Source organism: Aotus nancymaae, unplaced genomic scaffold (genome assembly GCF_030222135.1).
Source record: "Aotus nancymaae isolate 86718 unplaced genomic scaffold, 86718_ANA_hifiasm-v0.15.2.pri h1tg000011l, whole genome shotgun sequence".
Classification (NCBI taxonomy): Eukaryota; Metazoa; Chordata; class Mammalia; order Primates; family Aotidae; genus Aotus; species Aotus nancymaae.
In genome coordinates, this window is record NW_026988422.1 from 22796360 (window position 1) to 22821596 (window position 25237).

General features: G+C 40.3%; 1 protein-coding gene across 2 annotated transcripts in view; it reads left to right on the forward strand.

The window, feature by feature from the left end:
• The first annotated feature begins 12623 nt into the window (after window positions 1–12623).
• Window positions 12624–25237, forward strand: part of CASR (calcium sensing receptor) — a 78169-nt gene continuing 65555 nt past the window's right edge. Inside the window, exon 1 of one of the 2 annotated variants that reach the window (XM_012476238.2) lies at window positions 12624–12745. The gene's annotated coding sequence lies outside the window, so the exon portion shown is untranslated. The other variant, XM_012476239.2, reaches the window with a different exon arrangement.

Here is a 25237-nt window from a genome sequence, read left to right on the forward strand (position 1 = left end):
CTTTAATTACAGCCATCTTAGTGAATATGAAGTTATGTCTCATTGTGGTTTTAATTTTTATTTCCTGAATGACTAATGATATTGAGCATCTTTTCAGGTACCTGTTCACTATTTACTTCTATGTTTTATTCTGAGAGCTTTACAGTTTTAGCTCTTATATTTATGTCTATAATCCACATTGATTTTTGTATATGGAGCGAGGTGGGGGTCTATCTTTTTTTGTGTGTGTGTGGTCATCCTGTTTTCCCAGTCTCATGCATTGAAAAGATAATTCATCCCCTGCACTTCATTGAGTGGTCTTGGTACCCATGTCAAAAATCATTTGATCTTAGATACATAGGTTTATTTATGAACTCTCCATTCTATTCCATTGATCTATATATCTATCCTTATGCTAGTACTACATAATCTTGATGATTATATCTTTGTAGTAAGTTTGAAATAAAGAAGTGTGACTTCTCAACTTTGTTCTTTTTTTTTCAAGATTGTTTTGACTATTCTGAGTGCCTTGCAACTTCATAAGAATTTTCAAATCGGTTCTTCAATTTCTACAATGAACTCAGCTGGGTTTCTGATGGGGATTGAACTGAATCTGTAGACCAATTTGGCAAGAGTTGCCATATTAACAATATCAACTCTTCCGATTCATGATCACGAAATATCTTTTTACTTATTTCAGGTCTCTTTAATTTCTTTCAAGTATGTTTTGTTATTTTTAGAATACAAGTCTTGCACTTGTTTTGTTTAATCTATTGCTAAGTAATTCACTTTTGATGCTATCATAAATCAAAATTTTTCTTAATTTCATTTTCAGATTGTTCATTGTGTACAGAAGTCACTTGATTTTTGTATATTGACTGTGTTTTCTGCAACCTTGATAGACTCATTTATTTGTTCTAATTTTTTTGGATTTATTAGTATTTTTTATATGTAAGATCATGCCATGGAGATTCTTTTATTTTTATTTTCCAATCTGAATGCTTTTTATTTTTTGTTTTCTGCCTAAGTGCCCTTGCTAGGAGAGAATAATATTGAATAGGAGTGGTGAGTGCAGAAGAAAGGGGATTCAAGATGACTGACTAGATGCATCTGTTACTTACCTCTTCCGTGGAGAAAAACCAAAATGGTGAGTAGCTAATCACACTTTGAATACATTATCTAGGAGAGAGCACTGGAATTCAAGAGATAATTGATGGGAAGCACCAAAAGCAAGGAAGAAGAGGAAAGTGAGGCAACCTGCTCATCTGGGATCAGCTGGGAAACTGGAGAAGCTCCCTAATACAGATGAAGGGTCTGTAAGAGACCCTTAGTGGTCTAAACTCCCACCATGGACTCCAACAATTCTAACCACAACATAGTGCCTCAACCCATACAGGACCTGAGACTAACACACTGGAGTTGTCTGGAGACTGTGTAATGGCATTGCTCCAGAGAGAGAGCTCATGCTAAGGCCTACAAACCCCTGAGTACTAAGCAGCTGCAGCATAGCACCATTTTTGAAGCACAATTCGAAATACCTATTAGAATGCTTCCTGCCCTGGGGACCAACAACCCTTGCATCTCCATATCTTTAGAGCCCAATTGACATCTATCTGCAGCCTCTACTGCCAGGGTTGAGTTGGGAGCCACTGGCAACAACCTCACACCCCTAGGAAAGGGGTGCCCAAGCATCTTCACATGCCCCAGGGACAAATTCCACAATTCACAATTTCTGCAGCTGTGGGCTGCTGTGGGGGTGAAGTATAAGTAAAGCGTGTGCCCCCTAGCTGCCTGCCTACAGTTGTTCCCACTGAAAGCAATCCTCTACTCTTAGTAGTAGGGCTGCAGTATAGCTACTGCTGCCCCAACCTAACAATTCCACCAGTGGCCAGGAGATCACCCTGCCACAGCCTACTAGAGCAAGCTCCTGCATACACCAGTGGGAGGCCTGAGGACAGGTCTGCCCAGCCCAGCTTCATCCCCCAAATACTCAAGCATGCCATTCAGGTGCCTGGGAATTACACAGCCCAGTCCACTACCATTGGTACTTGAGCACTCCTCCCAGGGTCTGAAGTCAGGTCTACCCAAACTGCTACAACAACTATAGCTGTCACCCACCCCCATGTGCCACCTGCAGGCCTGGGGACTGGCCCACTTAGCCAGTCACACATTAGCATGTACCAAGAATACTTGGGTCCCAGAGGATTGTCCCACCATTGCTACTGCCATCACCCACATTTCCTGCTGCCCAAGGTCCCCAAAAACCCGCCTAACCACTCAGACTACTGCTGCCATTCCTGGCACCCAAGCAAGTCAGCTTGAGGTCTAAGAATCAGCCTGTCTGGACTTAGCAATACTAGTGTGAGTACATGCTGCTCTGGGGCCCAAAGACAGGCATGCTCAGACTGCTGCAGCCAACAATGGGGCCAAATGACTGGCCATGGCATTCCAGTTCCCAGCAAAATTTCATTGCAATCTCCACTGACAACCACACCCTAAGCCAAAGAGGAAATCACAGATACCACTGACCTTGTTTACAGCTGAAGATATCATACAGAGGCTATACTACTACATGTACCCACAATCAAAGCCAAAGTGCCCTACCCAACCAACACTGTAGATACATCTTCAGAAAAATGTCCTTCCCTGTGAATGCAAACTCAGAAAACTGGAAGAAGCAACTCTTACATCAGGAGCTATCTGGAGACTGTTACCAGATGTGCAGATATCAATGTAAGGACATAAGAAACATGAAAAATCCAGGAAATATGAAACCTCTAAAGGAACAGCAAAATTCTCCAGCAACAGATTCCAATCAAAAAGAAACTTATGAAATCTCATCCCAAAATTCAAAATAATGATTTTAAAGAAACTCAGTGACATACAAGATAAAAAAATACAACGGAATCAGAAAAACAATTCAGAATATGAATGGAAAATTTACCAAAGTGATAGATATAATAAAAAAGAACCACATAGAAATTCTGGAACCGAAGAATTTATTGAATGAAATACAAAATATATTTGAAAGCTTCAACAGTAGATCAAGCAGAACAATTAGATCAAGCAGGAGAAAGAATCTCAGAACTTGAAGATAGGTCTTTTGAAATAACTCAGATAAAAATAAAGGAAAAAAATAAAGAAGAATGAGCAAAGTCTATGTGACATATGGGACACCATAAAGTGAACAAATATTTGGATTTTTTTGTGTCCTAGAAGGCAAAGAAAAAACAAAAGAATTAGAAACCCTATTTAATAAAATGATAGATGAAAACTTTGCAAGTCTAGCAAGAGATTTAGACACCTGGATACAGGAGGCTCAGAGGTCCTCAAATAGATACAATTCGAGAAGGTCTTCTTCACAGTACATTATAGCCAAATGTCAAAAGTCAAAGACAAAAAAAGAATTCTGGCCAGGTGCAGTGGCTCACACCTGTAATCCCAGCACTTTGAGAGGCTGATGTGGGTGAATCACAAAGTCGGGAGTTCAAGATCAGCCTGGCCAACATGGTGAAACCCTGTCTCTATTAAAAATACAAAAATTAGCTGAGCATGGTGATGGGCATCTATAATCCAAGCTACTCAGGAGGCTGAAGCAGAGAAATGCTTGAACCAGGGAGGTGGAGGTTGCAGTGAACTGAGATTGCACCACTGCACTCCAGCACCTGGGTGACAAAGTGAGACTCTGCCTCCAAAAAAAAAGAGTGAGAGAGAATTCTAAAAACAGCAAGAGAAAAGCATCTGGGCATTTATAAAGGAATCCTTATCAGAATAACAGCAGATTTATCAGCAGAAATCCTACAGGCCAGAAGAGAATCGAATAATATATCCAAAGAACTGAAAGAAAGAAAGAAAAAAAACTGCTGGCAAGAATATTATAACTAGCAGTTATCCTTCATGAATAAAGAAAAAATAAAGTCTTTTCCAGACAAGCAAAAGCTGAGGGAATACATCACTATTAGACCAGACCTACAAGAAATGTTTAAGTGAGACCTATACCTAGCAGTGAAAGAATGAAATCTACAATCACAAAAATGCACACACATATAAAAACCACTGGTAAAGTTGATATATAAGCAAAGAAAAGACTCAACTATTACTACCACAGAATACTGCCAAACCACAATGGTAAACCATAAAGAGAAAGGAACAACCGAAAATCAGTTACTAAAATTATGGGAATAAGCCCTCATATATATAAAATAAAAGATATATGCAGCCAAATAGATAGCAAATTATGACCTAACTATATGCTGCCTATAAGAAACTCATTTCATCTATAAAGACACATATAACTGAAAGTAAAGGGATTGAAAAAGATATTCCATGCAAGTGAAAACCAAAGCAAGCTTAAGTAGTTATACTCATATTAGATAAAACAAACTTTAAGTCAAAGACCTGAAAAAGAGACAAAGATCATTGTATAATATTGGGATTAATTCAGCAGATGATATTCTAAGCATATATGCACCCAACACCAGAACACCCAGATAGATATATAAAGTAAATATAGATACAAAGAGAAAAATAAATTCCAATACAATAATATAATAGATCATTAGAGAATATTCTGAACAACTATGCAATAAAAAACTGGAAAACTGGCATGTTAATTAGTACAACCACTATGGAGAACAGTTTGGAGGCTCATCAAAAAGCTAAAATTAGAGCTACTATACAATTCCCCCTTCTCACCATGTGATATGCTGGCTCCTTTTCACCTTCTGCCATGGTTGTAAGCTTTCTGAGGCCCTCATGCTTCATGTATAATCTGCAGAGCCATGAGCCAAAGAAACCTCTTTTCTTTTTAAGTTACCAAGGCTCAGGTATTTTTTTTTATAGCAATGCAAATGGACTACCACATGAGGTGTTTCTTCTATGCCTAATTTGTTGAGAGTTTTTTGTTTTTATTTTCATTTTTGAGACAAGGTTTCAGTTCTATTGCCCAGGCTGGAGTGCTGTGGCATGACCTTGCAACCTCTACCTCCCAGGCTAAAGTGATTTTTCTGTCTCAATCCCCTGAGTAGCTGGGACTACAGATGCATACCACTGTACCTGGCTAATTTTTGTATTTTTTGTAGAGACAGGGTTTCACTATGTCACCCAGGCAGGTCTTAAACTCCTGAGTTCAAGTGATCCACCCACTTCAGCCTCCAAAAGTGCTAGGATTACAGGTGTGAGCCACCACTCCTGGCCTAGTGGTTTCATCATGAAGAGATGTTGAGTTTTATCAAATGAGATGATCATATGATTTTTATCCTTCATTCTTTTGTTGTGATGTATCACATTTACCGACTTGCATATGTTGAATGATCCTCACATCCCTGGAATAAATTCCACTTGATCATGGTGTATTCTTATTATTTCTGATATGCTGTTGCTAGTATTTTACTGAGAATTTTTGCATAATGTTCATCAGAGATATTGGCCTGCAGTTTTCTTTCTTTCTTGTATCCTTATCTTGTTTTAGTATCAAGGTGATTTTGGCTTCAAAGAATGAGTTAGGAATAACTTTCTTCTTTTCAATTTTTTGAAAGAGTTTGATTAGAATTGGTGTTAATTCTTCTTTGAATGTTTGGTAAAATTTGTCAGTGAAGCCATATGGTCCTGGACATTCCTTTTTGGGAGGACTTTTATTACTGACTTGATCTCATTATTCTTTATTGGTCTATTCAGATTTACTATTTCTTCCTGATTCAATCTTGGTAGCTTGTATGTTTCCAGAAATTTATCCAGTTTGTTAGTATATAGTTGGTCAAGGTGAGCTATGAGTCCAGTGAAATAAGACAAACCATGAGAATGGAGTTTTTAAAATGCTTTTTGGGAAATAAAACAGTAATTATTCTCTGGAGATGAAACTCTGGGGAACTCCAAAGGTCTTCTGTTTCCTCTGGTGATTTCTAAGGCTGCTGGTTTTCATCGTGACCATAATTGCATGACTCTTGGCTTTCAAGGTTAACACAGAGCTGGAGAAAGGAAGTCATAATAGAATTAAAGCAAGTTAAAATGCCACAAGACCTGCAGAGTCTAAAAAGGTTCACCCAGTTTTCTTGAATAAACACTTTTCTGATTGTTATAAAACTCTAATTTCCAGAGTTCTAAAAGACTTGGTTTTGACTTTTTTTTTGTTTGAGACAGAATTTTGCTCTTGTCACCCAGGCTGGAGTGCAATAGCATGATCTTGGCTCACTGCAACCTCTACCTCCTGGGTTCAAGTGATTCTCCTGCCTCAGCCTCCCAAGTAGCTGGGATTACAGGTACCTGCCACCATGCCCAGCTAATTTTTGTATGTTTAGTAAAGACAAGGTTTCACCATGTTGACCAGGCTTGTCTTGAACGCCTGACCTCAGGTGATCCACCTGCCTCGGCCTCCCAAAATGCCGGGATTACAGGCATGAGCCACGGCACCTGGAAAACAGCTTTTTTTGCCAGCATTCGAATTGCTTTTCTGGAAGGAAGAATTATATATATTGCAGAAGTCCTTACTATGCGATTCCAGAAACCAAGTTTTTCTTCTGAGTTGTGAACATTTTTAAATTTTTATTTTTTGTAGAAACATAGAAGGTGCAATATTTATGGGGTACATGAGATACTCTGATACAGGCATACAATGCATAATAATCACATCAGGTTAAATGAAATATCCATCACCTCAACATTTATTCTTTGTGTTACAAACAATCCAATTATATACTTTTAGCTACTTGAAATATACAATTAAGTTATTATTGACTATAGTCACTCTGTTCTGCTATAAAATACTAGATCTTGTTCATTCTCTCTATTTTGTCACCATTAACACTGTCCCCCAGTGCATCTCCATTACTCTTCCCAGTATCTGGTAGCCATCCTTCTACTCTCTATCTCCGTTATTTCAGTTATTTTAATTCTTAGCTTTCATAAATGTCATAACATGTGACATGTGTCTGTGCCTGGCCTCTGATTCCATCCATGTTATGGCAAATGACAGAATGTCATTCATTTTTATCACTGAACAATATTCCATTGTGTATATGTACACATTTTCTTTATCCATTCATCTGCTGATGGACCCTTAGCTTGTTTCCAAATCTTGGCTATTGTGAATAGTGTTGCAATAAACATTGGCATGTTGGCAATAAACACTGGCATGACACAGAGCAGTAGAGAAAGGTGGATGTTTTCAATAAACGGTTCCGAGTCCATTGAACATTCATGGAAAAGAATGAAACTTCACTCATATAAAAATCAATTCCAGGTGGATTTTAGACATTAAGGTAAAAGGCAAAATAATAAGGCTCCTAAAAGATGACACTGGAGAATATATTCATGACTTAATGCAGGCAAAGTTTTCTTAAACAGGACTAAAACACAGCAACCATCAAGGAAAAGATGAATAAATTGGACTATAAGAAAAATAAGAACTTCTATTGATAAAAAGGAACTATTAAGAGAGTAAAAAGGTAAATCATAGAAATGGAAACCATATTTGCAATATCTGCAGTCTTAGCCATTAAAGAATAAATTTTAAATGCTATTACCACAAAAAATGTTAAGTATCTGAGGTGATGAATATGTTAACTAGTTCAATTTAATTATACACATTGTATTAGTAAATTATAAAATCACTTTGTACCCCATAAATTTACATAACTGTAAATTGACAATTTACAATACAATATCTATATTTGACAAATAACCTACACCTAAAATATAAAAGGAACACTTACATATTAGTGTTTTTAAAAGAGAAATAACCCAATTTTTTTTAAAGGAGGGAGAGAAGGAAAGACAGGCTTTTCATTAAAGAGAATATCCAAATAGTCAATAAACATTTAAAAAGGTATTCAGCTTCACTAGACATCAGGGAAATACAAATTAAAACTGTAATGAGGTACCACTTTACACCTGCCGGAGTAAAAAATAACCATTTTTAAAAAGATTATACCAAGCGTTGGTAAGGAGATGAATATGTAAGAACTCTCATTTGCCACTGGTGGAAATGTAAATGAGTATGAGTACTTGGGAAAATTCTTTGGTAATATCTCCTAAAGCTAAACATATGTACCTCTTGACCCAGTAATTCTACCGCCATATATTGCTCAACAGAAATGCAAGCACAGACACACCAAGAAATAGCTGCAAGGATGTTGATAGCAGCATTATTCATAATAGCTTAAAACTGGAAGCAACCTGAATGTCCAACGAGTAAAATGGTTCAATAAATTATGATACAGTCATACAACAGAATATCATACAGCAATGAAAAGGAAAAAACTGCTGCACAATATGGTTGAATTTCACAAATATTGTTGAAAGAAGCTAGACACAAAGGAGTATTTATGAAATAGTTCTATTAATAAAACATAAACTATCTATAGTGTTATAAATCAGGTTAGTGGTTACTCTGTGGGTTTTACAGAATGAAAAAGGGTCTGGAGAGTTTCTATAGTGCTATTCAAGTCGTACAGATTTCTAAATGTGTGCTATATTTCAATAAAATGAGTAAATTAAAACAAAACAAAACAAAAAATAGACTGCCACCTGAGTTTCTTATAGTAATCCAAGAAGAATTAGGGCTGTGGTTGAGAGATTGTGAAAAACCCTACACCAATGAGACAGGAGACTGGGAACCTAGGAGGAAAGACAGTCAATGAGAAATTCACAGTAGCTGGATTGCCTAAACGTTTTTAAAGAACAGAGTATTTAATGTTCACTTTAAAATTGTGCTCTATTATGCCTGTAATCCCAATACTTTGGGAGGCTGAGGCGGGTGGATCACTTGAGGTCAGAAGTTCAAGACCAGCCTGACCAAGATGGTGAAACCCCATCTCTACTAAAAATACAAAAAAATAGCCAGGCATGGTGGTGTGTGCCTGTAATCCCAGTTACTCAGAAGGCTGAGGCAGGATAACAGTTCAAACCTAGGAGGTGGAAGTTGCAGTGAGCTGAGACCGCATCACTGCACTCCAGCCTGGGCCACAGAGTAAGAATCTGTCTCAAAAACAATAACAAAGCAAAACTAAAAAAATTAAATAAAATTGTTTTATATGCTGCAATTTGCTCTAAACCTCTGTGACACCATCTCCACCACCAATTTTATTGTTCTCATCAGTAAAGTTTACAACACTCCAAAAAGCAGGGCAAGGAAACAGTGGTGGAATAAGATGAAAGAGGGGCTATGTTACTATGGGATAGAAAAGCCAAAGGAATACCACTCTGAATAAAGAGCAAAAGGAGGGAGGGATCACGAGGTCAGGAGTTCGAAACTTACCTGACCAACATGGTAAAACCCCATCTCTACTAAAAATACAAAAATTAGCCGAGTGTGGTGGCATGTCCCTGTAATCCCAGCTACTTGGAAGGCTAAGGCAGGAGAATCACTTGAACCCGGGAGGTGGAGGTTGCAGTGAGCTGAGATTGCGCCACTGCACTCCAGCCTTGGTGACAGACCGAGACTCTGTCTCAAAGAAAAGAAGGGAGAGACAAGAGTGCCCCAGACTGAGAGAAGGAAATGCAAAGGCTCCAACACAGGGTATGCTGGGCACATCCTAAGACCAGCAAGGAAACCAGTATGTGTGAAGCCAAGGAAGATGGTAGGGATAAGATCAGAGATGTAGCCAGGACCCACATGATGCTGGCTTTAATGGGCCATGAATCTTACTGAATTTCACTCTAAGACAGTAATGCATTACAGACATGGTTTTAAGTAGAGAAATGACCAAATCCAAGTTTAGTTTGAAATGTGTCATTGCAGTTGCTTTGGGAAGACCAGCCTGTAGGACGGCAAGGTGGATGCAGGAAAACCAGATAGGAGGTCTTCTAGAGAAAGACGATGGCAGCTTGGATAGGGCTGGCAGTGGTGGAGGTAGGAAAAAGAGGTTGAGTCTGGATGTATTTTGAAAGTCAAACCATAAGGACTTGTAGATGGGTTGGAGATGGTGTGTAAGGAAAGGAAAGGAAAGGCATCAGAGATGTCTCAGGAAAGAACTTCCTAACCCAATTGAACAAGCTCCTCCAGTGGAAGCGTTTAGTCCTTCCACTGGACTGTCTGAATGGTCTTTTCCCTCCAGCTTATCTGCCAAATAGGTTTCCAAGGGGCTTTCTGTTCTTAGCAGTCAGGGGCCCAGGTGATCTCTACACACCAAATGTTCTTGAACCATAAGGCAATCAGATTACGGTTCTGTGCTTTATGGATTTTCAGACTTTATGGCTGAAAAAATAAATTTCCTATACCAAAGATACTTTTTAACTGCTGGGGACCCTATGTACCTTTTTTCCCCCACACACATGCAGTTTAATACTGGTCCAAAGGGTTTAAAAAAAAAAAAAGCAAGGGGAGCTGCTTTAGGGGAAACAGTGGCCATATCATGTGGAATTTGGGGATGAGAGATGCTGGAATATGAAAAGAAGGAGGAACAGCCCCATCATCTTGGCCCTCGAGGATGTTAGGAAGAGAGGGTATACCAGAAGAAGGTGCAAGGGAGTAAATGATTGAAGTGTAAACAAACGTCCTAACATTTTAAAGCCTCCCAAATGTTTCTCTTTCAAAAGTTACCTTAGAGAGAACCTGCTAGTCCTATGTTAATTATACCATGGTCACAGAGGTGCTGCTATTGTTCTGAGCTTACTTGGAACTCTTCTTTGGGATCTGTCCAAAAGAATTGAATGTGACTTACTCCAAAATCTGTGCTTCCAAAGGTCAGATCCCTGAGATGCTCTGCTATCAAGAATCCCAGATTCTCCTGGTTGGCAGGAACTTTAAAGCTTCTAGTCATAGTGTTTGAGCTCCCACATCAGTCCTTCAGCATCTTCCCAGGCAGCTTTGATTCATTATGGACTGAAATCTTCCTACCATTCCTTCTATCCACTGGTCATAATAGAGTATGAGGTTGTATTTTCCAAACTTAAATATCACTGGTCCTGTTAGTTCTTTTAAGTTGCTCATAAGAAAATTTACCTTAAATGGAAACCACATCACTTTGTAAGTGGAAAACTATGTCAATTGGAACTTAACTGCATGAGGAATAATAACAGATTGAAGAGAAACTGATGATATTAAATTCTACTTAGAAGCTGTTGCCTAGCAAAGGTTCTGAACAAGACGCAATCTCTTTGTTAAAACAGGAGATTGGCAAGTGTTAGAGGAGTGCAAAGACAAATACCACAAAAATGATACTCCTTCCTTGATGTAATCCATAGGAACAAGAGAAGTGAGAAGGGCATATCTTTTTTTCATCTTGTGTTCCACTGTTATTTACCGTTATTGTCCGTGTACCAACCAAGACCATCTTTACTGGCAGACGCACAGACTGGGACACACTGGTAAAGTGACGAAGCACCAGGACTGTTAAGTCAAGCTGATCAGGTTCAGGTCTTGGCTCTGCCAACTCCTAGCTGCCCAACCCTAAATACTGGAAGCTCTGTATGCATCCATTTCTTCATCTAAAATGGAAGCAACAATAGATCTTCAAACGCTTTCTTAAACACAGTGCCCAAATTTGGACATTATGCCCAGGTGTAACCTGACCATTGAGGAGTATTAGTTCAGCCTAAGATTGCAGCCTCATTCAGGTTTTGAACTAAACTCATTCAGCCTATGGGTGTTCACAAGGCTGTGCTTGTAGCCAGCTAAAATAAAATCTAAGATATTTTGATATACACCACTATTGAGCCACATCCCCCATTACAAACTTAAATTGCTGGGTGTTTCCACCTGAGGGAGAACTTCACATTTATTCTTATTAACTAGATTTTCCCCCTCCACTAGTGCTTTAACATTTGCTCAGCTCCTTCTACTACCCTGCATTTGAGGAAAGGAAGCCAAAGGAGCAGAATTGGGCCATGATGAGGATGTGTTTGACATGCTGGATGGGAGTCTGTGTTCCTTTGAATCAAGGAAATGGAAACTTTGTTGAATATCCATTCTGTACTGGGCACTTCCCTTGACTATTTCATTAATACTCCAAGGACCCCTTGAGGCAGATGTTATTGCCATTTTGCAGAGAAGAAATCTGAATTTTTATTTGAAGTTATTAAACATGATAAATGCCCCAATTTTCTGCTTTTTGCTTAATAGTATTTTGCAAACATTTTATCATGATACTTCATGTTTTCCTTTTTTTCTTTATAAATAAATACATACTCCCTCCTTATTCTAAAAAGAATTTGAAGCACTTCTCTCTTGATGTTTATCATTTTAACGGTTGTATAATATCCCATTAAGTCACCCTAATTTATTCAACCAGTTTCCTACTGTTGACAGTTTGGCTTTGTTTGCTTTTTGTGGTCTTAAAAATATTTTCTGTAATAAATGATCCTACTAAAAACATCTCCGCACGAATATTATTTTGTTCTGGAAATTTCCCCAAGCATAGAATACTGCATTAAAGGGGACAATATTTTTGGTGGTTCTTTGTAGAGACTAGCAAATAGCCTACTCAAAGGAGTATGCTTTATCTGAAGTTAAAAAGCCAAAAACAAACAGAAAAAATGTGGTTTTCTACATAAGAAATTAATTTTCCACTTATTCATAAAATATTCTAGTGCTGTGATGGGTGGCAGGCACTGTGCCAGGGGCTGGGGACAAGGATAAGCAAGGCCAGGTCCGAGCCTCCGAGGAGCGCGCTGTGGAGTCGGGATAGAGTAGACCAAGTGCAACAGGCGCCTGGCTGCAGCTAGGGAGGACCGCGCGCCCTTTCGCACAGGAGTGTAGAAGGAGGGAGCTGTTTGCCAGCACCGAGGTCTTGCGGCGCAGGCAACGCTTGACCTGAGTCTTGCAGAATGAGTAAGAGTTTGGGCATGCGATTTGTATTTATTTTACTGTGAATCTCTGGCCTTATATCAGAAAAAATTGTGCCACCCTCGGCACAGAGAACGTTGGTGGCGTCGAAGGCCCCCTAAACCTCTTTCCATCGCCTGGGAGTAGGGGTTGGGGACGAGGACCTCCAGACAGCAGGTGCAGGATTTGGGAGCCTAGAACCCCTGGCGCGGCACGGGAGAGGGCAGGAGAGGACCTAAGCGCGGGGCTCGCCGTCTGCTGGGGACCCGAGCCGGCGTGTGGCCCTCGGGGAACGGAAGATGCGCCCTCAGCAACCCTAAGGCGTCAGCTCAGCTCTCTGCGGGCTGAGGAGACGGTGAGGAAACCGGGACTAACTGGGGTGGGGGTTAGAGGACAGCCCGCGAGTGGGCTCCGAGGGCAGCTGGGCTCGGCAGTCCGGGACCCCGAGGGGGCAAGCGGGCGGGGAGCAGGAGAGGGGCGGAGCTCCGGGGCTGGGGCTGGGGCCGCCGCGGCCGCCCAGAGGGTCTGCGGGGGCTGCTGCGGCCGGACCCGAAGGCGGGCGCCACGAGCTCAGGGAGCCACGCACGCGTCTCCAAGACCGTGACCTCGGCATAGGGAGCGGGTCCGCGCGCCATCCTGAGCTCAGACCTGAGCCCATCCTCGTGGAGACCCACGGCCGAGGGGCCGGAGCTGCCTCTGTGCGAGGGAGCCCCGGCCGCTACGCAGGTAGGACCGGCGACCCGACGAGGGCGGGCGGAAAGCGCCCCGGGTGGGGGAGGGGCCGTGGCGGAGTCTGGGGCAAAGGGCTCGGGGCCGAACGAGGGGCGCACGCCGGAGCAGCTCCGGCCTGGCAGCACTGGGTGTGGACGTGGGGGAAGTAGGGACCAGATTGCATGATCAGCAGGATCAAGACTTTCCCAGGCTCAGTACTGGACTGTTCAGTGTCCCCCCAGAAGGGGTAGCGGGTCGCCCACGCAAATGAACGGAAGCGCGCACTAAAACGCCTGCTGTCGGTAGTTTCTTGCACCTCCGCCCTGTTTCTGCCTGTGATGTGGTCAGAAAGGGCTCGCTTTCCACGTGTTAATAACGGGACAGGTAGCTTTACAGACCGTAGGCATAATGGAAGGGAGAGCCACAGGGTCAGCTCTGGCCTCTGGGATGCTCAGTGCGCTGGCAGGATTCCTGGGTCAAGCCGCCAACTACCTTGGGGACTTTGCTTCAGTGGCACCAAATTAGACTGTCAGTTCCCGGGGCCTGATCACCAGGCTCCATATATATTTCAAGCATACCAGGCTGATGGAGTTTTATTATTATTTTAACATTATAGCTTTCGATAGATAACATGCATATGCTTCTTTTTTTTAAGTCAAATAATACAAATATTTATCTTCTAGAGGCAATGCCTGCACTAGCATTTGTGTCTATTGCTATCTGCTTTCTTTACCCATAGCCTTTCCCACTCTACATGTTCTGTCACAGTCTTTTAATTCTTTATCCAGAAAATGACGTCACCACCACTGCCCACATCCCTTAATCTCCAGTGTTCCTTCTTGCAACACCTCTTTTGTCCTTGTTTTTCACAACGTGGGCCTCAGGGTAGGGAGCCTACAAACGAGAAGACGTTTCATTTACTTGTTTCAACTATCCTTGAGATTTGAGGAAAAGACACATGGGAGAAGAGTCCATGACAAGTTCTTTACACATCTGTTTTTCTCCTTAAACTGGATTTTCCACGTGCAGTTTAGGTAGTCTGTTATTGAAAGGAAATTATGTAGGCTGTTTCCTGAAATGCTCTAGATTTCCAGAACTTAACACCACAGTAGTTCCCATTCCTTAAAAGAGAAGTTCATCAGTCACACCTCGCTGTTGCCTTTCCCACTTCCATCCACTCCAGGATCCCCTAAATGGCATGCCTAGGATTTTTCCTCTGTAGGAACCTGGGAGAGCAGATGTTTTATACCTGCCTCCCAGGTGCCTCAGGAAGAGGCCAAGGGACAAAGCTTTGTGGTGGACAAGGGGGAGGGGAAGATGTATGAGAAGTTGGAGGGGAAGTAGGAAGGACAAAGCAGGCCAAGATCCTTGAGTGGAGAAGAATCCTTGAGCGCAGAGCCCTGTCATTTAGGAACACCTCCCATATAATTTGCTAAGAGACCACACATGCAAGTTACCTCCTGCCAACAATCAGCACAGTCAGCTTTGTTCCAAGACTTCTTCTGTGCTCAGCCAGAACATAGTAAGTGAAAAGAAATCGGCAAATCAACTAGTTTGTCTCTATGATAAAACAGAGTGGTTGAAATTAAATGAATTAAAAATTTTCTTTTTTACTGAATTAGCAGGTTAAGAGCTGTGTCCATTGTTTAAAATCACCTAATAGGTACTCCAGTCTCCACATTTTCCTTTATTTTGTTTATCTTTTCATATTGCATAACCCAGAACTGGATCCCAACCACATCAGAAAGTTCAGACTGGTTGGAAGCTACCGCTTCTAGGACATTTTGGTGGGAGAGAGTGGGGAGGAAAGGATGAGAATATAATGACTGATCCCTGTGATAGGGCAGGGGGATAATGAAGAGGAAGAAGTTGACTACAAAGTGGTCCTCAGGATAGGGATCCCACTAACGAGAAGTTTGAGACTGGTGAGGAGTCGCATATAATTCTTAAGAGAATGGGTTAATTAGTAAGAGGTTTAAAAAAATCATTCATCATTCATCATTCAAAATGTTTATAGAGTGCCTGGCTATGTGCCTGTCACTGGGAACTAAATGGTATATAAAACCAGGTGAGGTTCCTGCTCTACTGGAGCTTACAGATGCTTTGGGGTGGCAGCTGTTAGGAAATTAACTAAATATTGATTATATGTTATTACAAACTAAAATAAACTCTTAAACAGGAAAGAAACAAAGTTCTTGTGTATACAGACTGAACTGTGAGACCAGAGAAGGCTTTCTCAAGGAAATATCCCTTGAGCCGAGATGCAAAGATGGAGAGGAAGGTTGAGGATATATTTGTTTTTGACCTAGGAACAGAATGTATCCATTAAGAATGGTGTTTGGCTGCTAGTCATTAACAAGGCTGACTGTCATGTGACATTTGTGGTACTACATAAGCACATGTGCCAATTTGGCATTTTGGGCACTTTGGGAAAGAATGCTTTCCCAAAGTTATCACAGTATCAATTGCATTGTCTTGATTTGGTCATGGTTTGCCATTGCTGTATTCTTGTTTTATAATTAAATGTTTTGATTAACTATTCTTTTCAGTTTATTTTATTGTGTACAATAAAATGTGTGCATTGCAGTTCAAAGGTGAATCATCCATATAACTATTAATAAGGTAAATATATATATAACCCTGATACCAAATATGGCTTGTTCACTGATTGTTCAATGTTATCACTGAATAGATTCTTTAGCAGTGAAAACAGGTGTGGCAGATGGGCTGTAATATCTTCCCTCCATCCCTAGCCGCTGCTCTAGTTGGGAGGATGCCAGAATTTTTTAGTTTTTCTAAACCTGCATGTACCTTTTCAAAGATTCATATACAGCTCTTTAGTAAAGAAAAAAATCACCAATTGCACTGATGCTGTAAATATAAATTTCACAAGGTAGTTCATGGGGTGCTTTAAGGAAGCAACATGTTTAACATTCAAACAAATATTTTTATTCATTCAACAGTGTTTACAGTAAACCTTCTATGTGCCCAGAACTGTGCTAGATACTATAATTAAAACTGATTACTAGGACAGAGTCCCAACATTTAAGGAGTTCATAGAAGTCTAAGAGAGGGAGTCATACTCATCCATGTCCAGGTACTATTGTGTTCATTACAATGGAAGCATAATCAGGGTACAGTGATGTATAAGAGAAAGGAGTGGTCAATTCTACCAAGGGAGAAAGGGTCAGGGGAAGGTTCTTGGAGGAGGTAACGCTTGAGTTGAATCTTGAAAGATGAGGCGTTACACCAGGTAGACAAAAGAAGAAGTTAAATATGTTGCTTGGTTAGAGCAGCCCATGAACTACCTAGTGAAATTTATATTTACAGCATCAGTGCAATTGGTGGTTTTTTTCTTTACTAAAAAGCTGTATGGGACAGAGATTCATGTGCAAAAATGAGCAACCAGCAACAACTAAACTAGAGGCTTGAAACATCATGTCAGGTTCTAGGATCTGCAAGTGGTTCAAGGATCTGAAGCGTAAGGAGCCAAGAGGTAGGCAGGCTAGCAAGGTGGCTTAAGTGCACGATGGGGTCACAGAACCAAGGTTTGAGTCATAGTTCTGCCACTTTCTAGCTGTGAGATCTCAGTTAAGTAATTTGGCCTCAGTAATTAATGGTAATGAAGTCAATACCTCCCTCATGGGATTGCTGCAAAGATTCAGATAAGATATGCACAGATTATATACTCAGGAATTGTTGGCTATTCTTTTCATTATTTATTCTAGGGCAAAGGAAGCTGCTAGAGGGTTTTACATAGAGGATTAACTTCGAGAGCATTTTTCTTTAGAGTGCAATCATTCTGGCTGCATGTGGATGCTGGGTTGAAGGGGGGTCATTTGGAACACAGTAACCACTTAAAGACATTATACCCGTTCAGATAATGATAATGATGGCCAGAACCATGGCAGTCATGACAGTAGCCATGGAGAAAATGAGCTAAATGCTTAAGATATTGCCAAAGTAGACTCCACCACAGAACTCAGTTACTCGTTAGATGTAGGCAGTGAGGGAGAGGATTTGGAGAGGTGAAGCTGGGATTCTGGTCTGTTACCATTTGGCTCTGTGATTCAAGTGATCTTGGAATAGAAAAAAAAGAAGTGGGTATCAACCAGGACTGGGGATCAGGAATCTGGGAAATGCTTTTGTATACAGAGAACTTCATGATTGGTACCAAAAAAATGCTGTCTCTGATTCAGAAGAGCCCTTGACCATTTCTGTGTCTGAACATAAAATAGGAACAATTAATCCATACCAAATATAATATTCATCTTCTCCCTCTCTCTCTCTCTTTCTCTTTCTCTTTCACTCTCTATTTCTGGGAGGCTTTCACTTCAAAGTGGGTGGACATTAGACTTCACCTATTTGTCATTGCCTTAAAGTGGCACGTGTAACCCTTATTCATGCCTGGTAGTGTTGGTTCAAATCTTGCCTGACACTAGCCTGATTGACTTTATTCTCCTTTTTTCTCATGTCTTCCCATATACAGTAAGCACTAATTGAGGTGCCTGCATGGACTTTATTAAAGCCCATGAGAATTAGAGGATTTAGGTAGTTCCTATTTCATAATGCAGTGCAGCCTTGGTAACCACCTTATTCATTCATAAGGCAGGAAACAATACAGACATGTGTGACAGTGCTTGTTGAAAAGTTGCCGAGAGCTTTATTACTGTTTCCACCAAAGGTGGATACTAGGAAGTGCTGATTAAGGGTGTGCTTTTGGATTCAGTTGCTCAAACAACTCATTACTCAAAGCCACAGAAACGAACAGACATTGTAATTAGGCAGAGTCAAATGAGTGAGATGGTCAAATATGAAATGAGGAAAACAAGACCAGCCTCTGCCATGGACAGTCTAGTTTTGTTAAAAGTGGGCTTTCTACTTCTGACCTTCAGCATGACATTAACCTAGCTGAGCCTCACTTTTTAGCGGTGGACATGCCTTTGAGACCTTTGACACTAAGGTAATGTCTCCTTCACAGGGCGCTTGTGAAGTTTGAGTTATATATGGAAGGCGCTAAACACAATGTGTGGCCTATGGTGGGTGCTTAACTAGCTCATATCCTTTGACTCAGTCCCCGGCATCTTTCCTTATGTTGAAAAAGCAGGAAGTGTGCAGATTTCTTAGGTTAAGTAACCTGAATTAATTTGTTTTAATGTGTTTTTCATCTACAATTGATTTTTTTTCCCTGGGAACCAGGGTGGAAACCTGTTTTCCTCCATCCTCTGTGAATGCTTATCAGTGATGATGGGGGCAAAGGTAATATGATACCTGCAGAGAGGAAACTAATTTTAGCCATTCTCCCTTCAACAAGTCTGTCACACATGCAAGTAAAATTACTAACAAATAAAAAAATGGAGTAATTTGACTTCTTTCTCCCATATTTTCTGTTGGTAGAGGTCCTAATAAGCATATTTTTTGTTTATCTGTTGTTTTTCATGTAGGTAGAAAGAAGCAGGCTCGAAGAAATTGTAACTGTACCCCTCAGTAATTGTTTGTCCTTAGGAACAAAGTTTTGCTTTTCTCCTCTTAACTGAAGTTGATGGTTGAAAGAATTATCGTATCTTTCACATAGTCTTTCTAAGTGCTCTATAATTTGACATAAGCTTTTAGTTTAGTTTTGTTCACCATTTGAGCCCCAACTGTACGTCAGATGTTGAGTTGGCACTGTGTACTCAGAGACACCAGCCATGGTGCCCAGATCTCTAGTCTGGTAGCCCCTGTGGGAGAGAGTGGGTAGGAAGAGAAGTGGGGTGGAGAGTGCAAGCTGATCTGAAACAGCCAGGATGGGGTCGGGGAGGCACTCAGGCTGAGGATCTCTACCACAGCTTCAGGCTTCCAATCCATCCAATCATGAGCTCCTTTGGGTCAGGATCTGGGTCTACTCATCCTTATGCCCAAAGCCCCTGCCCATTAGAGCCCTTATGTGCTAAAGTGCTTGTCATTTAAGAGATTCAGGGACAGACAGTGAAGAGGCTAGGTGGCCTTCTCTTTTCACTCTCTTAAAAATGAAAATTGTTCAAGTAAATTTTATACTCCATGCAATTATCAACCAATTTCCATTCACCCTCATCTTTGGAGAGGCAGTACACTCACTACAAAGGTAGTAGCCTGGGGCCTGGAGTTAGACTACTTGAGCTTGCATCCCAGTTTGACAGATTACTAGTTCTGTGACCTTGGGCAGGTTGTTCAACGTCTCTGTAAACTACAGATAAGGAAAATGGAGCACAGAGAAGTTGAACAACCTGCCCAAGGTCCTTATCCGTAAACACTACCTACCTCTGAGTGGTTGTTTAAAGACTTATATGAGCTAATGTACATTGTTTAAGCTCATCAAGCGTAAACAGCATGTCTTACTCAACATTGAAACTCCAGAATCCATCATAGTGCCTGGTACACTGGAGGAGCTGAATGAATGAATGAGTGACTTAATGAATGAACAAATCTCAATACGTAGACTGGTATAACAGTCTCCTAATGTTAATTCATTTGATTCCCAGAACACGTCGGAGATAATTTTACAAATTAGGAAACCAGGATACTGAAAGGTTGGCTTGCCAAAGAAAGCACAACCGTAAATAAAACGCCTGGTTAATGTTGCTGATTCTACTTACTCCTGGCTCTCTGCTCTTCTCAAGATTGCTGCCCCTCCACTTCATACAGATTTCATGGAACTCAAAGGATGTCCACCAGCAAAAATAAACACACATAGCTTATTTAGCTTTCTGAAGAAATGAGCTTCTTACTGCAAAGCTTCTTACTTACCTACACTCAGTCATGTTAAAACTTTGGAAAGTTTTTAAGGGGAGCAGTGGATATTTTATAAGAATGGGGAAGTTCTTTCTAAGTATGAAAGTAGCAGAGAATCATGAAGGAAAATATTGATAGATTTCATTATATAAACATTTAAAATACTTGTTTTTGTTGTCATTGTTGTTGTTTATGAAACAGAGTCTTACTCTCTTGCCCAGGCTGGAGTGCAATGGTGCAATCTTGGCTCACTCCAACCTCAGCCACCCACGTTCAATCGATTCTCCTGCCTCAGCCTCCCAAGTAGCTGGGATTACAGGCACGTGCCACCATGCCTGGCTAATGTTTGCATTTTTAGTAGAGACAGGGTTTCACCATGTTGCCCAGGCTGGCCTTGAACTCCTGACCTCAGATGATCCACCCACCACAGCCTCCCAAAATGCTGGGATTACAGGCATGAGCCACTGCACCCAGCCAACATTTAAAATACTTGTATATAAAAAGTTATAATTAAACTAAAATGAAAATAAACTCAAAACAATTTTCGGCAAATATGCCAAAAGTTTCAAATTTGTAAATATAAAGAGCTCGTAGAATTTAATAGGAAGAACATTAAGAATTGGTTTCAAAAAAGTAGCCAAAGGATGTAACGATTTTCAAATGAAATGAAGACAATCACATGGGTGGTGAAACATACAAATATTATTTCTTGAATAAGGGAAGCATTTTTACAATGATATAACCAGTTTCCTTATCAGCAATATTAAGATGTTGAAGATAATGCTGGTGGAGTGGGGCACAATGGAAACGGTCATAGCAAATTACCAAGAAAACAATTGCCTCAAAACTGTTCACAGCCTTTGACCATTTCATTTTGGGGACTGTATCATTAAGAAATTATCAGAAATACGGTTAAAGACTTATGCTCAATGATGTTCTTCACAGTGAGTATTTGAAACTGAAACATGAGAAAAAGTCTATGAGTCCAGTGATAAGAGAATGGCTAAATATAGTGTAGTGGATAGGAAGCAGCAGAGGCTAGCAGCTAAAAGCATGGATTTTGAGTCTTACCACCTGGATTCAAATTCTGGCTCTGCCATGTGTTAGCCCTGTAATCTTGGAACCTCTCCAAGCCCTATTTTTCTCCTCTGTACAATGGGGATGATAAGAGTATCTACCATATAGAACTGTTATGTGGCTTAAATGAGTTTATATAGATCTACACTTCCAAAATCTTCAAAGCTCTAAAAACCTAATGGTTTTGTGTGACTTAATCAGCAGCAAAACATCAATGAACCGACACAAATCTACTTTATTCCATTTACTGTGACTACATTTGGCAGATATAGTCAATCTTAATCCTTTTCCATAGTTTTGCCTTTCTTGCAGAATCTCCAAGTTTCTCTTTATGAATTAATAACAATCTTGCACATTTGAAAATACTAATTTTGAAGTCAAAACTAACTAGAGAACAGGTGTATGTATTTTGAACTAATCCCTTAGCCAGGAAACTTTTCCCAATCCTCCAGCCCAGGGGTCTCAAACTTTAAGGTGGGAAATATTCTTAACACATAGATTGCTGACATCCATCTCCTAGAAAATCTGCTTAAGTGGGTCTGGAGCGTGGGCCAAATGTGTGTAGTTCCTGTGAACTCCCAGGTGATGATGATGAGGCTGATCCATGGATCACCTCTTCTCTCTGCTTTTCTCACGATCCAGCTACCTCTCCAGCTTATACCAATTTCATGGAACTCAAGGGCTGTCCACCAGCAGAAATGAACACACATAGCTTATTTAGCTTTCTGAAGAAGTGAACTTCTTACTATAAATATGCTCAATCAAGTTAAAACTTAAAGTTACAACTTGAAGTATGGAAAGTTTTTAATTTTTGGAGAGGGGAGCAGGTAGCCCCACTCAAATCCGCTCCTTTAATTTTTATCACCTCTCACATGGTACCTTTTTATTTGAACCTTTTCATTTCTGGAAATCTTCAACTTGGTTGTTTTTTTTTTTTTTTTTTGAAATGGAGTCTCAGTAACTCTGTCACCCAGTCTATAGTGCAATGGGGCAATCTCAGCTTGCTGCAACGTCCACCTCCCGGGTTCAAGCAATTCTCCTTCCTCAGCCTCCCAAGTAGTTGAGATTACAGGCATGCACCACCACACCCAGCTAATTTTTGTATTTTTTTGTGGAGACATGGTTTTACCGTGTTGGCCAGGCTGGTCTCGAACTCCTGACCTCAGGTGATCCACCTGACTTGGCTTCCCAAAGTGCTGGGATTACAGACATGAGTCACTGCGCCCGGCCCTATCCTCTCATTTCTATGCTCAGCTTTTTTTTTTTTTGGAATCGTAAAGCAATAAAATTATTTATCAGTTTCTGAGCTCTTACCATATGCCAGTAACTGTATTACTACGGTAGTTTGTTTTTTTATCCTTCTAACAACCCTGAAAGGAGGGTTATTGGAAGGGTTTTTATACTTTATCCTTTTTATCCTGGAAGGGATGAAAACCGTTCCAATAACCCTCATTTAAGTGGGGATGAGAAGACTGAGGTCCTAGGCCTGAGGGTTTGTAGGTGGTGGAAATTAGTCAAAGCCTAAGCTCTTTTCATTTTACTGTCCTCCCCATTTCACATGGTGGTACACATCCCCTGCTCTCTAGTCTACATGCCTTCTCATTCCTACCTCCACTACTTAATTCCTGCAGAGTCCCCAGCTTGGAACCTCCTCTCTCCTATCACCTATTCAGGTACCAATCTAGGCCTTCCATAACAGGAAGTTTCCCCAGCTATACCTGCCTAGCCACACTCAGCTGCATCTGTTGTTCCTAGTTGGCCATTTATCATGTATCATACGCGTTTGTTTTTTAACACAAAGGGATTTTTGCCTTCCTAATTGGATTTAGAGCTTCTTGAAAACAGGGCCCATCTCATGCATCTCTGGATCCCCCTTGGAATAGCCATGGTGAGGACTGATTGTCTCCATCACCCCCTACTTGCTACTCTTCTTCCTTCCTGTCCCCCCACCCACCACTTGTCCCTTCCAATCTTGGTGAAAGCAAGCCACACCAACAAGAAGGCAAAAGGATGCCAGGTTTCACCCTTCTCAATCTCCTCGCCTGTGTGTGGTTTGCTGGTGTTTGCCTTGTGGTTTTGCAGAATGTGAGAGTTTAAAAAAATACATATATTACCAAAAAGAAAAGGCTGATTTCATAGAAGTAAAAAGTATAATAGTGGTACTAGAGGCTAGGAAGGATGAGAGGTGGGAGGTGACAGCCAGAAGTTGGTTAAGGTAAACAAAATTACAACTAGATAGGAAGAGTTCTTTGTTCTGTGACTATAACTAACAACAATTTATTGTATATTTTCAAATAGCTAGAAGAGCAGTTTTTTTGTTTTGTTTTGTTTTTTGAGATGGAGGTTCGCTCTTGTGCAATGGTGCAATCTTGGCTCACTGCAACCTCTGCCTCCCGGATTCAGGCAATTCTCCTGCCTCAGCCTCCCAAGTAGCTGTGATTATAGGTATGAGTCATCACACCTGGCTAATTTTTTGTCTTTAGTAGAGATGGGGTCTTGCCATGTTGGTCAGGCTGGTCTCCAACTACTGACCTCAGATAATCCACTCGCCTCAGCCTCCCAAAGTGCTAGGATTACAGTTGTGAGCCACTGCTCCCAGATGGAGAGCAGATTTTGAAAGCTCCCAACACAAAGAAATGATAAAGTATTGGGGTGGTGGATATGCTAATTACCCTCATTTGCTCATTACACATTGTATACATGAATTGAAATATCACACAGTACCCCATAAAATATATAATTATGTGTCAAATAAAAATAATAATAAAAGCAAAACAAATACACACACATATATTACATTATACCAGAAACAGCTGTATCCCTAATCAATACATTGTTTAATGTTGCATTGTTTTGAATTTTGTACAAATGGAGTCATGCTCTTTGCATTTTTTCAACTTTAAAAAAAAGTGTTTTATATTTGTGAGAGTAATCCATGTTAATGACTATCACTGTGGTTTATTCATTTTTATTGCTGTTTAGAATGTCATCATATGAGTGTGCCAAAATTTATTTATTTGTTCTGTCAGTGGAGCAGTTGGTATTTGCAGTTTCCTGATGTTATAAAAAATGTTATAAATATTTTTGCACAATTCCTTGGCACATGTACAAAAGTCTCTAGAGAATTACACCTAGGAGTAAAAAACATTTATATTTATTAGACAATGCAAAATGGATTTCCAAACTGATTTTACCCATTTAAACTTGTTCATTAGCGTAAGAGAGAGCTCAGCGAAGCACATTCTTGCCAACAGTTGAACCATTACCAAATTGTTGCGGTTTCAATTTGATTACCAATGAGTATGTGCTTCATCTCTTTGTCCATTCATATTTTTTTCTCTATGTAATGCTTGTGAATATCTTTTGCCCATTGTTTTTTTAAATGGGAGGTTTCTATTTTTCTTTCAGTAGGAATGCTATATGTTGTGGATACTAATCTTTTTCATTTACATTGCTGTAACTGTCCTCTTCTATGAAAAGATAGCCTCTTTGTGGCTTATCTTTTCACTTTTAGATTCTTTTTATGAACTGTAGTTCTTAATTTAATGTAATGAAATTTATCATTTTTTTCTTTCACTTTTTGTGGCTTTGTTTGTTAAGAAATCTTTCTTAAGAACAGTTATAAAGACATTCTCCTATGATTTCTTCTAAATTCTTAAAAGTTTTTCCTATCATATTTAAATCTTCAAGGCATTTGCAATCGATTTTTGTGTATGATATGAGTACAGATCCAAATTAATATTATCTACATGGATAACCAGTTGCCTCAATACTGTTATGGAATAGTCTGCCCTTTCTCCCACCAATACACAGTACCATCTGTCAATTATCAAGGTCCCATGTATGCATGAGTCTGTTTCTGAGCTCTCTGTTCTGCACTGTTTGTCTTCTTGCCATTATCAAACTATTTCAGTTATTCCAGCAGAATATTAAGCTTTGGTAGCAGGTAGGGTGAGCCTC